Below are 16,278 nucleotides of genomic sequence, written 5' to 3' on the forward strand. Positions count from 1 at the left end.
ACTCTTCCTTGTCTCCCTCTACACTTCAGAAGTTATGGAGAACAACACAGTGGGGATGGGGGGGGGTGCACATTTGGTGTTGGGGCTAAATACAGAGGATTACTGCCCCTTGCATCTTATTTGTGCAAGCAATATGAATGGTGGTGTAGGCCTAAGAACATGCAGGTTCAAGTCCACCCTCAGCCCTGAAAGCTCAGAGTGACATTAGGCTAGCTACTCCACAGGATTGTTTTTGTGTGGGGGGAATATATATATATATATATATTAATATGAATTAATGGGCAAGCTACTAGCCTTCTGTGCTAAATCCTGGCACAGAAGCTTTCCAACTGGCCTCAGACTGTTTAACCTCTTCTATCCCCAAATGAAAAGCGCAAGAGATACTGCAGAGGTTTCTTCCCTACTATGCATCTCAGTTCACTTCAAAGCACTTAAGAACTCAAACATAAAAGAAAACACAAGGAACTACAATGCATTAAGCAAGAATTCAGCTAAAATCTCCACTGCTACTTGCAGCTGGGGAATGAGGGGTGGAAGAGCCATCTGACAGTCCCTTGCCCTCGTGAGAACCAGTGGAGGACATCAATGTTGCTGAGCCTTCAACCTGCCTCAGTGTGACTTATAGTCCCAATTAACTAAAATTTGTTAACTGCACACTTAGGTATCTAGGATGGCTCATTTTAGCTTGCTCAGTTTTAACTTAAAAGTCATTTATAGGCAACATATGCTCTGCCACAGATAAATGAACACATAATAAACAAAACTGCACACACCATCGTATTTCCATACTCTGTAGAGCTGGGAGCCCAATTAGAAACCCTTTATGAATTCACAAACCACTAACCTATTTGATTAGTGCACACATCAAATATACCCAAATATCCACATTTTTATTTCATCAGAACAGCTCCATTAAATACTAAATTACATTCTGCTACATCATTGTTAAACCCTTATAATAGAATCCCTTCATTGTGCCTGTGAAAATTATAAATAATAATAATAATAATACCCCTACAGAGAATCAAAAAATATATTTTGGAAACCCATGCTTTCTGGAAAAGTGAGCTTTCTCCAACATGGAAAATAAGTCATAAAGCTTACTAGCCCATAAAAGCATTAATTAGTCCAGCCTTTGATTCAGCATGTGCCTTATACCCAAAGATGTGAAAGTCCAAGAAAAAAAATCAGAAAAATATTTTTCCCCCAGGCCTTCTGGTACTAATTTTTCTTAATATTTTTTCTTTGCATCAGACACAAAATCCATTCATATTCTGCTACCCAGGTTTAATGTTCCAAATTGATTTCTTCAAAACTGTAATAGAAAGGTTTTCATATAAGAAGATTCACTGTATAAGAACATTAAATATTCTATACACAGAAAACCTATAGAGAGCAGCTCCCAAATGCAAGGACAGCAATCTATTTATAGGGTTGTTTCTCTCTGCTGACTTTTGATCCAGAAATTGGTGGTGGATCTGTTCCTTGCCTATGGAAGCAGGGCAGACATTGGCAGCAGCATCCATATAATTCTGCAGTGCAGGGCTGGGCAAGCTTTTGATGACAAAGAGCCATATTTAACATCTTTTGTGTGGCTGGAGGGCACAGTGGGTGGTTTGATGATGTCAAGTGGGTGGAAAAAAAGATTTTATGGCAGTTTGTCAGAGGAGTTTTGAAGGTTCTCTTTATTTCTTAAACTACATTAAGCCAATTCCAGGACTGACATCACAGTTTTTGAGTGGTTCTCTCCTCAGAACAGCAGGAAACTATACCATTATTTTTCAACAACTTTGGTTACAAGTATCTTCTGTGGAAAAAAGAAGTTGTGGGCTGCATGTGGCTTTGATTGCTCACATATGATATAAATGATGCTTAAAAATAAGTAGGGTAAGTATTATTTACTGTGGTTCCTATATGGCTCAATCACCAAAGTCTTCTGGTACCCAGTAAGCAAACAAGGAACCACATGCAGACATGTCAGTAGGCTGAGGGAAAGGATGAAACACTTTCTTCTATGGCCAGACTGGAGGGAGGAATTGCAGGCTTTCTACTAATACAGATGTCCCAGTGGCCATGGCTATGGGAAGTCCACTGCAAATTCTGCCTCCATTAATTCTGCTTCGGGGGGGGGGGAAACAATTTGCAAAAGATTTAGAAAAGTGTGTCACCTCTAAGAATTGGAGATGGGTTATTGCAATGTTGCTCCCTCTAGTATTGGATTTTAGTTTTTTGGTAAATTAAATGACGTTCTTGATGTTTACAGGTAGTCCTCGACTTACGATGGTAATAGGGACCGGAATTTTCGTCACAAAGAGATGTGGTCATAAAGTGCGACATCACTTAGCAACAGCAATCCTTGCAGTCGCGGTTGCCGTCGCTAACTGAATCCCACTGTCATTAGGTAAGGCAACTTCCCGCCGGCTTCCCACAACCAAAGTCAGTGGGGAAGCCAGCAGGAAGATGTAAGTCCCAGGCCGGCAGGCAGGTAAGTGGCTGCTGCCAGGTGGGGGAGGGAGCAAGGGGATGGGTGGGGATGTGGGGGAGGGTCAGGGAGGGTGCGCGAGAGGCACGGTGCGAGGAGTGTGCATGAGGGGGTGCCTGAGAGGCACCATGTGGTTCAGGGAAGGTGCGAGATGAGTGCTGCGCAGGTCGGGGAGGGTGCGGGAGTATGCAAGAAGCAGCGTGCAGGTTGGGGAGGGGATGCAGAGGTGCTCAAGTGGCCGGTGCAAGCACAGGGCAGTTGGGGGAGGGTGCGCTGGTGGGGAGACTTACCTCGGCGACTTGCAACTTCCCTACCGGCTTCCCCTTTGACTTTCTGGGGAAGCCAGCATGGAAGGTTGCAAATGGCAATCATGTGATTGCGGGGTGCCTGGCAACCAGCTGTAAGTGCGAATGGGTTGCCAAGCACCCAGACTGCAATCACATGACCGCAGGGGTGCTGGGATGGCCGGAACTCCGAGGACTGGTCGTAACCACCATTCATTCAGTGCCGTCATAACTTTGAACAGTCACTGAACAAATGGCCATAAGTCGAGAACTACCTGTGTTCCTGTTGACACGCGTCCATTTTATTTACTTACTTACTGAATTTTTACATCACCTGATTCTGAGCGAGAGCAGCAGTTCAGATTAAAAAAAGCACAAAATGAAATAACGACAAAAACAAACAAAAGATAGCACAAATCAGACAATAACCAAAGCAAACACGTTACCCAGAATGCTGAGAGGTTTTGATCTTTATTTATACAATTAAGTTTTTAATCTGATTTACAGATGTCAGGTATGTCTCCTACTCAGACGCTAGCCATTTAAGCTGCCTGTAAGACCAGTAAATAAATAAAATCCATTAAAAAATAAAGTCAAGTCAAGTCAAGTCAAGTCAAGTCCATTAAAGAAACCAAAACAGTGACTTTTACTCCATGGGCAACTAGCTTTTAAATGGTCGTTTTCAACAGTGATCACTTGATAGAAAGTAGTTTCCAAAAAGAAGAAAGAATTGTGAGAATAGAGAGTTGAGTAAATGTAAGTCTTGTTCCCACAGCTCCAATCCCCGGAGTTTCACATGAAGCATCCCAAAGGTAGGTTTGGTCCAAAAGGAAGAACCCCACTATATGGGCTTATTTATAAGGCAAGAACTGGCATGCATATCCGCAGCTGTCTATGCTAGTGCCACTTTGATGGCTGGGAGAGCTCTCCCATTCTACAAATGCTTCTTTGCTTCCCTGACAAGAGACAGTCTTGACCCACCACAGCCAAACAAGCCTACTTGGGGCCTGCTTCACATAAAACACTAAACCATAGATAAGAGTTGTTGGAGCAAATCTTACGTTTACTCATTCTCTTCCCTTTGCAGTTGCTTCCTCTTTCTGCAAACCAAACTAGCAGAGCTGAAAATTACCCTTTAAGGCAAACTTCCAGGGGCAATGTAAGCCCTAGATTTATTCTCCAGATGTAAAAATGTAATGCGGCCAATTCTGTGCGGTGGCAAACAACTGCAATCAGAAATCACAACAAGACAGAAGGGGAAATGGACATTCAAAGGACATGAGACATCTGTGGCCAGTGGGATCTTGCATTGCCATAGCTGCTTTACCTGTGGAAAAAAAATCCACTATATCCTGTACATCTCCCAGAGTGAAAGGTAATATTCTACCCAACTTTGGGGATGTGCACTTCCTGAAATATGCTCAGGTATGCATTAAGTGGCAGCACTGTACTTGGTTTGCATTATAAACAGACATTCAGATATCAGAATTGTTCTCAAGGAAGCACTAGTTATCCAATATTCCTAAGCTAGAACATAATGCAACCATTCATCCAATAATTAAACTATAATTAAAATAAAAGGAAGGCCTTCTTGATTATATGGGCAATCAACCCTAATTTAATCATACATTCTTCTCAAGAAAGGATTGCAACATGGAGTGAAGCGAGGAGGTAAGGTGGAGGAAGCTTATTGGTAAAATTGACACAAGGCAAATACAGTTTTATACAGTCAATGTAACCTGGTTTTCTTCCTCTTCAAGAAACAACGATCTTGCCTATTAATGGACTGAAAGTCTGAAGCAGGTTTAATCCATAGCTTTAATCAATATTTGAAGTCTTTCACATGGATGGATACATTTTTTTATTGATATGAACACCTCAGGAATACTTACCAGGTAACTATGTCTTGAAACTTCTGTAGACGCTTACTTCTTGCCAGAAAATGTACCAGTTTTTGTATGAAGCCTGAAAAGATGAAAAAGCAAAACAAGGTAAAACTAAAACTACTCAGCTAAAGACTTGTCTGATGTGTAAGTCCAGGAACAAATTTAGCAGTGATATCAGTAATCTTCAGGTCAACAGTTACTCTGAATAAAATATTGCAGACCTACATGCAGACTTATATGGTAAAATTGCCACAACTGGTTAGTTAGGTGGGCACTGAGCATATTCAGGGAAGTACAGTAGCCTCTTAATTTCTGTACTGCAACAGACAAGACATTATTAACCCTCAAGAGATTTACATTAGATAATATTTTGTCTATTCTGTTTAGTTTCAAAACCATAAAGATAATATGACCCTGATCCATATTTCACCCTTGAAGAGTTTATGTATTCGACTACTGTCATAATCACTCCTTTTCTGCTACCTCTTTTTATCAGAGAGAAGGACTACTTCCTCATTAGAGAAGGAAGGTAGAATTGATTCACACAAGTTCACTGAACTTGAATGCTTCTCAGGAAGGAAAGTGAACTTATCTGAACAATGAACAATATCATTCATTGTCACTGTAACTGCCTCTAATTCCAATCTTTCATGAAAAATATTTTCAGAATAATTGCATAACCCAACCACACCTAAAAGCACAGATTTAGGACAACTGATCCACACAGTATGCTGCATAATTTCACAAGTTCTACTTCTTCCTTTATAACAGGCTTTGCCAATCTACCATGATAAATGCACAAAAACATTAACTAAGGGTTAAGGAAAAAGGCCTTCCTTTTCTTTAGCTAAAGTAAAGAAAACTAGATCTTTAAGGGAAAAAATGGTATCAGCTTACCTTAAATTTATAATAGAGGATGCCAGGGAATTGCTATATAAATGGGAAACCTGTCTCTTCCGCCATGTTGCCTCTACTGCCAGTACCATACATTTAAGGCAGCCACTTAATAAAATACTTAAAGCACTAATGCCTAATACCCAAGCTTCAGAACCACACTCTGAAAGCTGCTGATATACAATGCCCATCATTCCTAGGAATCATGGCAAGGGGTCCTGGGGGTTTGTAATTTACCAGTCCCTAGAGTGCCAACCTTGCCTAAGAGTGACGTATGCTAGAATAGCCCAACTCTCTGCCTGCAGTAATGACCATCTTAGTTCTGCGGTTCTCAAACTTGGCAACTGCCAGATATATAGACTCCAATTTCCAGAATTCCCAGCTAGCATGGCCATTAGTAAGAATTCTGGAAGTTCACACATCTGGCATTGGTTCAGTTTGGGAAATATTAAATCTATTCCAACACACATCAGAAAAAGTGAAAAGCCAGCTGCTCCCAAGAGCTCTCAGAAACAAATCATGACAGAGAAAATGCATTCAACACATCGGCAGGTTAATATGATTGCTGCATTTACTAATCATCTACGAATCTAGTTAACTGGTATTTTAAAAGGACATTTAAAGATGTTTGTAATGCAGCATTTCACTGCAAAATCTCCCAATTCTAGATTTGTAAGACTCAATTCTCAATGTCATTTCAACAGGGAACAGGTAGCCCTCCAGATTTTGCTTAACTGCAACTTAACTGCAACTCTTACCAGCCCCCACCAGCATGGCCAATGTCAGTTGGTCTGAGTTTACAAATTTCTGGAGGGCCTGATATTCCCCACCCTGTACAACAAGAATCGAGTGGTTGCCATTTGTTGGTAACCCTATCCCGCACTATTCCAGCGATGTTTGAATGACTGGGACACATGGGTATTATCCAAGTCAGCAATGGCTGGGATGGTGATATACTGTATAAATAATAGCCATGCAACTGCATTACTCAGCTAAAGTTGTTAGCAATCCATGCAGATGAAAAGTAGCAACCATGTCAAGTGGAAAGATCAATTAGACCTGTTTTCACCAGTTAAGTCTGACACTGTTAAGTCTGTTGTTGTAGACTGTATTATGACATAAGCTTTCAGGAACTTGTGACCATTTTGCCAGCTGCATAGGATATTATCCTGAGAAAAGAGCTCACATGTGCTAGGGATATGTAAAAGAGTTCAGAGATCACTAGCTGTTCCTATCAGAATGCAAATGTGATAAGATCCTAGACTGGTACCAGGTTAAGCTCCATCTTCCCCAAAATCTGTTCCTTTGGAGGAGTGGACTTCAACTCCTAGAATTCCCCAGCTAGCCATGCTGGCTGGGAAATTCTGGGAGTTGAAGTCCACACCTCTTAAAGTTGCCAAGGTTGAGAAACCCTGCTTTAGAGTGTCACCAGATGGTGGAATTCCACCCACCTACTGCTCAAGTGACACTGCAGGACAAACACCTAATTATATGTCCCCACAACTCCTGGGAGTGGGCATTTATGGCCAAGGCAGTTTCTGCCCTTGAGTTGTTCTTTCCATGATGAATCTTTTAAGTGCAAAGATACTCCAGGAAAAGCAGGGCTCCAAGACCAGGCAATCTGACTTCACAGCGGAGTTACACAGCAACTGAAGCCTTTGAATTCCGAGCAAGCATTTGTGTTCATGGCCCACTCATGTGTTCATGGGCCAATCATTTGTGTTCATGGGCCAATCATCCATGCTAACAAATCCCTCCAATAGAGACCTCCTGGTTGCAAAATTGGCCTAGGTAGAAGAAGAGGAGAGGAAATTAGGCCACAGGTAGGAGGGGGGGTCATGAGGCAAAGGGTCCAAATTCCAGCATGGGATTCTCTGACAGCCCAAGCACACCAACCTCAACCTGGGGCAGCAGACTTGCTGCACCGCCAGGAAAGAGAGAGGCCCTGTTTGCTGGTTCAGCCAACCGTGCAGAATACTGTGTTCTGCATTACCTGAGTGAAGCAGAGGAAGGTAAGGGGGACAGACCTGTTCCACTCCAGACCCATCTAAATTGCATTGGGATTCACCTACCATCCTCCCATGGCTCCCCAACCTTCCTCAGCCAACTGCCATGACTTACCTACTTTCACACATAGCCAAGGATGTTGTTGTTTAGCCCCAGTCTCTGACCCAGAGAGTCAATTTTAAAGTAATCCCTATCTTCTGTCAAGATATCCTTTTGCCTTGGAGGAGGTAATTAATTTGAAATGGTTGTTTGTGTCTTGTTTGACAGATCAAACATACAGAACCAGCCTACTAGTAATCTCTCCTGGCATTCCCTTCAATTAGCATACCTCCAGGGCAAAGGACGTTTATACTCAGTGTACTTAATTCAAGAAAGGCAGCATAGGAGGAAGAGGAAACAAATTGCTTCCCATTTTTCTTTGTTGTAGTACTAAGCATGAGATACTTAGCTACCTAATACCTAGGTTGACCTATTTAGACTCGTGTTTCCGGGTGAAAAGAATGAAGCAAGAAGCTTATACTGTTTCCCATGATGGAAAAGATGTGAAATGGTTTCACGTTTTTGCTTCTAGGAAACAAAACCAGCTTGAGTTTTGGTCTGTTAAACCACAAGCAATCTGAGCTGGTATGACAGAACTTTCAGCATGCCATGTTTTGTTTTCAGCATTGTCTACTCTGAATACAGCACTGATGTACACTTAGAGGAGTCTTAGGGAAGGTGGTAATTTTGAGGTCAGCAGGATACAGAATGCAAAGATGCAAACAGTAATCCTTATCTGTTGAATAGCTGTTGACAGTGACATTCTTGCAACTGACAGCCTAATCCTTATGAGAAAACATTATCTGTGTTTGCTGAAGTTTTTAATAGCTGAACTTTGGGTAGAACCTTCACTGCATTTGTCTATCGGGAAAAAAATCCAACATCCACATTGTGTAATACCATTATTATGGTTGATCGCAGAGTCAGCCAGATGTTTAGACAGGATTTGGCATTTTTGTCCACCTATCGGGTCCTTCCCAAGTATCTGGGATAGGCAGATGTTGTTTAATAATATTAAAGGTATTGTTGCAGGATGTAAGCTGTTCCACATGAAGCTGCCTTTTGCAATTGACTGATGGTGATTTTGGTATTATTTTGGTGCCTTCGAGTTAGTCTTTTCTTGGCAAGATTTTGGAAGCAGTTTGCCATTGCCTGCTTCCTAGGGCTGAGAGAGTGACTGGCCCAAGGTCACCCAGCTGGCTTCGTGCCTAAGGTGGGACTAGAACTCCCAGTCCCCCAGTTTCTAGCCTGATGCCTTAGCCGCTACACCAAACTTGCTCTCAATACCTTTATTAAGACCAACTAAAAAGTCCTGCAGAAATCTTCATCAGGCAGAATGTTACAAATAACAGGGAATGGGAAAAACCAAGAACATTCAATAGTGAGATCAGATGTTTCAGAAACAAGGCCAGCAATTTAACATCAGTCTGAAGATGGAAATTATAGACTGAACACATTAGACCTGTACACTGTTTAGAGTCCGGGGTGGGGTCCATAGATTTTGGAAATAGTTAATAATAGATGATATTGATATCATAGAAAATAACAATGGCTTGTTATTAATCACAAAGGGAATTGGGGTCAGTGGTGCCATTTTTGGTAGACCCTAGTAAATGTAACACTTTACTATGGATGTTGTTGTTTATTCGTTTAGTCGCTTCCGACTCTTCGTGACTTCATGGACCAGCCCACGCCAGAGCTTCCTGTCGGTCGTCAACACCCCCAGCTCTCCCAGGGATGAGTCCGTCACCTCTAGAATGTCATCCATCCACCTTGCCCTTGGTCGGCCCCTCTTCCTTTTGCCTTCCACTCCCCCTTGCATCAGCATCTTCTCCAGGGTGTCCTGTCTTCTCATGATGCGGCCAAAGTATTTCAGTTTTGCCTTTAATATCATTCCCTCAAGTGAGCAGTCTGGCTTTATTTCCTGGAGGATGGACTGGTTTGATCTTCTTGCAGTCCAAGGCACTCTCAGAATTTTCCTCCAACACCACAGTTCCAAAGCATCGATCTTCCTTCTCTCAGCCTTCCTTACGGTCCAGCTCTCGCAGCCATATGTTACTATGGGAAACATCATTGCTTTAACTATGCGGACCTTTGTTGTCAGTGTGATGTTTCTGCTCTTAACTATTTTATTGAGATTTGTCATTGCTCTTCTCCCAAGGATTACTATGGATACTTGATTAAAATTAATGTGAAACAGTAGACGACATGCTTCCCATGCTCCAATGACTTCCGGTGTCAGAGATCAGAAGATACATGAGTCCTTCCATTGCACTGTGGCAAACAGGAGAAAGGGAGGTATCTTACATATAATGGGGGCTGGGTAGGTGGTAGCAAAAGCAAGATTAAGGATACATAATAATTTGTAGGGAATTTGCAGGAAAATATAAAAATGCTGTAAATATATTTTTCAAAACCTAAACAGGAGGTATTTTGTCAATAAAATGAATACTCTGCAAGTGCCTAATTTCATGTCTTTGGAAGTGCCAAGGAAAGTAACTCTCAAATAATTGAAAACATATAATGCAGTCCTGCTGTACTTTCAAACTGTAAACCATCTCAATTATTTCTTGGCACACGGATAAAGTATAAGCATCTGTCCTCTACCTCTCATACTGAGTCAGCTTCAAGCTTTTATAGGTGTGCTAAAAATGCTTCATCAGTAGAATGCAGCCTTAGCCAATTCATCCAGAAAACAAAGTGATAGCAAAATAAGAGCTTTTAAAATTAATCTTGCCATCTATGGAAATCAAAGACAATGCCCAAGGCAAGCCGATTAAAAGAATGTTAAGATCTACAGTTTTTTATATCATTATCTACCAAATAAACAAAAATCACCAAGGTAGAATTTCTCATTCTATATATAGAGAGAGAGTTTCTTATATAATATATAATGATTATATATATATATATATATATATATATATATATATATATATATAATATATTATATATGAGATATATATGTGTATATATATATATACACATATATCTCATTATATATATAATATTATATATATATAATCATTATATTATATATATTATATATATATATGTTACACAACCAGTACTTCTTTAGATGCCACTAGTAATTCTTCTGTGGCCCTCTGAGTGAGGAGCAGTAAAAATCCAATCTATTTTTCTCTCCTTTTCTGTGACATTACATTGATTTTAAGGGGCAAATGAATTCTCTAAGTCTTGTACAAACTAAAGCCACCTGTGATGCCCCCTAGTTTTTAAAAAAACCCAACTTAAACTAAAGCCACCTGTGATGTCTCCCCGCTTAGTAAACAAAAAACAAAAAACTTATCCACAAAATTGAGCCCATTTTTGTTTCGTTTTGTCTCAAGTTGCTCTTTCCAAAAGTAGATGAGACAAAAGAATTTACTCAGTCCTGCACTATGCATATTACAAAAGTATCTTTATACATAAAGATGCTTAAAATCTTTCTCACTGATTGGCTCAGAATTGATAGCGAACAGTAAGCTAACCCACAATAACGTTCAGCTTGGTTTGTTAAGCGAACCACAATGTGCTAGATTCAGACATCATACCAAGCCCTAAGCTCATGTTTTAGTGTAATGTGTGAACCCAGTCATAGAGTTATCAGAACAGTCGTGGTTATGCATAATAAAGAGTAACTTAAAAAAATTTTACAGCTGACTTTCAGCTGAGTATGGATTCCCAGGTGATGGCAGCATTGAGTGAATTTCTACAATTATGCTATTGCACTAGTTGTGAACATTCCCAAATTGGTCAAACCTGGCAAATACTTCCTACTCCATCACAACCTAATTTCTGTAATTCATACTACCTGGGGCTACCTTTGAAGACTGTGCAGAAGTTTCAACTAGTAAAATTGGGCAGCTAGTCTGTTAACCAGTGCAAGATATTGAGAGAGCATTATACCCCAGCCAATGTTGGGAGACCTGCTTTGTTGCCAGCTCTTTTTCAGACACATTTATAGAGTTGGCTTGAAGCTCTAAAGCCAAAAGTGATGGAAAGCCTATTATGTAAGGTCTATCCAACTCAATAAAGAATTTGTTCAGTCCTTCAGGAGAGGTCCTCTTAAAGATGCCTCATTTTAAGTGTCCAAAGCATTTTCTCCTGCATTGTTCCCAAAAAATCAGGAACCCAGGGCAGGGTATACAAATCATATACTGACCTTTAAGTCCACATCTTGGATGAGTTGACACTACAGATCGATGTCCATGCATACCCGTGATCACTAAGTTCTGTGCACTTTTCTCCTCAGATTGCAAACCTTTGTATTAAATCGGATGCCCTTTTAAATTTAATTAATTTTGAGTGACAAAATGAGTACTGTAGGAAGTGAGCCTTTAGATGTTCAAAAGTGTATGTGGAGTGTTGCTTGCATATCCCTTTGGATATCAGGTGACATCTGAGATTGGTTGACACTAACCATTATTGATCAATAGTGTACAATGGATTTATGCTTCTCAGCTTGGCTTCCATCAACCCACTGTTAGGTAAGAGCTAGGAATGGAGAGAGACTGAAACAACTTATGCATTTTTGTGTTAGTTACAAATCTCATGTAATCATGTGAAAAAAAATATGCAAAAGCTAAGAATGGACTCTCACATTCACAATATGAATGAGTGAATATGTGGGTATGTATGTGTGCGTGTATGTGTTTATGTATCTATATCTAAATCCCCTTTCACCCCTATGGGTAACATGTGTCTTCCTCAACCTCGGGTCCTCTGCCAGAGGCCTGGGAGTTTGAGGGTTCTGTGTAGGATCTCAGCTGTTCCCAGCACTGCACTCTTCTGGACAGAGAGCTCGGATGTTGCTCCTGGGATCTGTTGAAGCCACTCTCCCAGCTTGGGGGTCACAGCCCCAAGTGCCCTTCCACCAGTGGGACCACTTTGGCCTTCACTTTTCACATCCTCTCTAGTTCCTCCTTCAGGCCCTGGTACTTCTCCAGCTTCTCATACTCCTTCTTCCTGATGTTGCTGTCACTTGGCACTGCTATGTCTATCACCACCGCTGTCTTCTGGTCCTTGTCTATTACCATGATGTCTGGTTGATTGGCCAGTACCTGCCTGTCCATCTGGATCTGGAAGTCCCACAGGATCTTAGCCCTGTCATTCTCCACAACCTTCTGTGGAATCTCCCACCTGGACTTGGGAGGGTCTAGCTCATAACCTGTGCAGATGTTCCTGTACACAGTGCCAGCTACTTGGTTGTGTTGTTCAGTGTATGCTGTTCCTGCCTGCATCTTACACCCTGCCATTATATGTTGTACTGTCTCTGAGGCCTCTCTGAACTGTCTGCACTGTCTGCACTTGGGCCCTGTCTGGTGTGGCAAACCCTTGCTTCTATGGATCTGGTGCTTAGTGCCTGTTTTTGTGCTATGAACAGTGCCTCGGTGCTGTCTTTTAATCCAGCCCTTTCTGGCCACTGGTAGGGTTTTCCAATGTCAGCCACCTCAGCTATCTGTCAATGGTACATCCCACGCAGGGTCTTGTCTTGCCATGACACTTCCTCTGCTTGACTTCCTCCTATGTCTGCTGCTGCCTCAAGCATTCTCTCAGCAGCTCAACTTTGGGTACCATCTTACTGATGTAATCCTGGATGCTCTGAGTTTCATCAAGAACAGTGGCTTTGACACTCACCAGAACCCACCCACCCTCTTTCCGGCTGGTGTACAGTCTCTGGGTGTTGGATTTGGGGTGAAAACCTCCATACATTGTGAGGAGCTTCTGGGTCTTCACATCGCCTGTCCTCCTTTGGCCAGCTCACTATACCGGCAGGGTATCTGATGACTGGCAGGGCATACATGTTGATGGTGTGGATCTTGTTCTTTCCATTGAGCTGGCTCTTCAGGACCTGTCTTATCCTTTGGTGGTACTTGGATGCTGCTGTCTTCCTCGCCTTCTCATTGTGGGTCCCATGTGACTGTTGGATACCAAGGCATTTGTAGCTGATCTGTATGTCTGCTAGGCGGTCCATTCCACCCCATCAGTGTTGACTACCTTCCCTCTCTTTACTACCATCCAGCCACAGTTCTCCAGTCCAAATGACGTCCCAATGTCCTTACTGTAGATCTGTTCAGGTAGATCAGCAAGCTGATGTCTCGTTCACTCTTAGCATACAGCTTGATGTCATCCATGCGGAGGAGGTGGCTGATGGTTGTTCCATTCTTGAATTTGTATCTGTACCCAAGTATATACATAATTTTGTATTGGATGTAGAAAGCATCACAGTATCATTCTTTGTAAGAATATATATTATGTGAAACAGATAAGACACATTGGAATACCAGTATGGATGGCAAATCAAGATAGATTTGAAGCAAGCTAGCTATTATCTTTTTCTCTCTCATGCACACTTAGCCTCCACTTAACTGTGAAAAGATACTGGGTTGAAGAAAACTAGTCTGTGCACTCAGAAAAAAATACTACCAAGATAACCTGGAATTCTTAAGGATACCGAATACTCTGCATTCTCGCCTTTCATTATGGCAATGGCAACCCTTCCACTGCAAATAGTTTGTGTCTGCATCTCTAATAGTATGGATTTTTGCATACCTAACAGTTTGTTAAGGAAGCATTTAAGATATAAAGCTGCTGCTGTAGACACAGAACAAAAGGTTCAAAGACCTGATTCCCAAGGGGACAGTTGTACATTTTTCAGGCAAAACAAAAGAAATATAAATATAAATATATATATCAAAGCCTGACAGCTACAATGAGGGTTGAATATGTTCTATAAATACTGATCAAATATAAAGAGGAAAAATGACAACCTTACTTGGCTAGATTACAGATACATTGTTTCAATAACCAAATCTATATCTGAAGATCAGGGTATGCAAAACATTTAGTTTGGAACCATTTAAAGTGTGAAATATCAAGAAACATCCCATTTTGCATGTAAAACTGCCTTTCTGGGTACAAAATTGGCTGTTGCAAGCTTTTTGGAAATGTTCTGAGCTTAAAATGGAGTTGTTTCGGGCTTGCAACACTCTTGTTTCCAACTTGAACCCCTGCCCCAAACACTCAAAGCTGCCAATTTTTCACTTGAAATAACAGCTTTGTACTCAAAACAAGATGCTTCTCAGAGTTTCATGCTTGTTTTGAACAGTTTTGCATATTCACATTGGAAGATCTTGCAAGTTCTAACACATACGTCCAACCAAGGCACTTATTCCATATGAAATATATTTTACACCTATAGCATCAATGACCTTAATAAAACTGACATCTTAAGCTGTGTGCAAATAAAAACAAACAACTTTTAATTGAAAGAGGAGTTTGTAAAAACATGTTTCACTGTGGCTTTCATGGCTGGAAAAGGTTACCTACTGATGTCGTAAGTAATCATCTCAAATACTGCTGAAAGGTTTCAGGCGAGCAAGCAATTTCACTGAGGTACAACAGCCCACCCCAGTCAGTCTGTTACAAGCTTTGAATACATTCAGTTAGTGCTTCCTTCCTTCTACTGAGTTGAGTCATATCCTCAAGTTTAGTTTCTTTTTAGAAAAAGGGAAACAAATTACACTAAGAGGCCAGGGCCATAAACCTAGGAATGAGTTTCTTTCCACAGTAATTCAAATTCTCTCTCACACACACACACACATACACACACACTCATTCGGTAATATTTCCCCTATATCAGGGGAAGATCAATCACTTACAGAGATGACTATAGCCCCAAACATCTGGAGGATACCACACTGGGAACGGTTACAGTGACACCAAAATTACACTACAGGATGAAGTTTTGCCAGGACAAGAGCCTTCCGTAGAGTCTGTCAGCAGGTCCTCACCCCCAAATTCTGCATGCTTCTGATTATAAATTTGAGCTAGGGGAAATGAAACTTTTAATGAATGCAAGTTGCACAAGCTTTGTGCTGAACCGTCCACTCAACCCTACAAAAGATTTTATCATAATGTAAGAGGTTCAGCTAAACTTGCCAAGCAAGGACACGTTTTTAACTTAAAATTATAATACATCTTTGTGACAATGTAAAATATGAAAAGTTTTGTAATGCTCACTGTTAAGAATATATGGGTTCATATACTACACTACACCTTAATGTGATTTGCTTTGCCTTAATGTGATGTCTAATCCCAGTCACTGTGGTTTGTAAGCCACAATTTATGATCTAGCACGTGTTGAACCTAGTTATATCACAAGAAAGAATAAATGAAAGGTTTGTCAACCATTATTTTTGAAGCTAAATTGTTTCTTACTAGATTGCTGTGTATGTGGAAATGTGTCCTTATTTTTCAGACAGATATTACTGAAAATAGAAATGCATTGTACTATTAAGCTTTTATGTTACTTGTACTGTTTTTACTAAACTATCTATCTGGATACAACCTCACCTTTTTATCATATTATTGTATTACTCTTTCTTTCTTAGTAGTAGTAGTAGTGGTAGAAGAGGATTTTATTTCTACAATTAGTTAAATAGCTAGGAAGCTCTTTTACAATAAAAAGGGGAAGTAACTGTAAACTATGCAAATGTCTAGGCAAAGTCCTATTTTTCTACTGTTGCATTTTCACGACAACATGCTACAGCTGGCAAAATCCTGTTGATTTGGTAGCACTTTTGGGGTCCCTTCTGGCATTATTAGAAGAGATAAGAACCCTGCCTTTAGCTTTCCAAACAGTATTGCTCCAGAAAGGAACCTCTCTAAGCATTGGACCTTC

General features: G+C 40.8%; 1 protein-coding gene across 1 annotated transcript in view; it reads right to left on the reverse strand.

The window, feature by feature from the left end:
• Window positions 1-16,278, reverse strand: part of CYRIB (CYFIP related Rac1 interactor B) — a 75,507-nt gene that overhangs the window by 28,318 nt on the left and 30,911 nt on the right. The window contains exon 2 of the mRNA XM_063299690.1: window positions 4,659-4,731. The gene's annotated coding sequence lies outside the window, so the exon portion shown is untranslated. The remainder of the gene's footprint in view (window positions 1-4,658; window positions 4,732-16,278) is intronic.

The sequence above is a fragment of the Candoia aspera genome, chromosome 3 (assembly GCF_035149785.1).
Source record: "Candoia aspera isolate rCanAsp1 chromosome 3, rCanAsp1.hap2, whole genome shotgun sequence".
Taxonomy (NCBI): Eukaryota; Metazoa; Chordata; class Lepidosauria; order Squamata; family Boidae; genus Candoia; species Candoia aspera.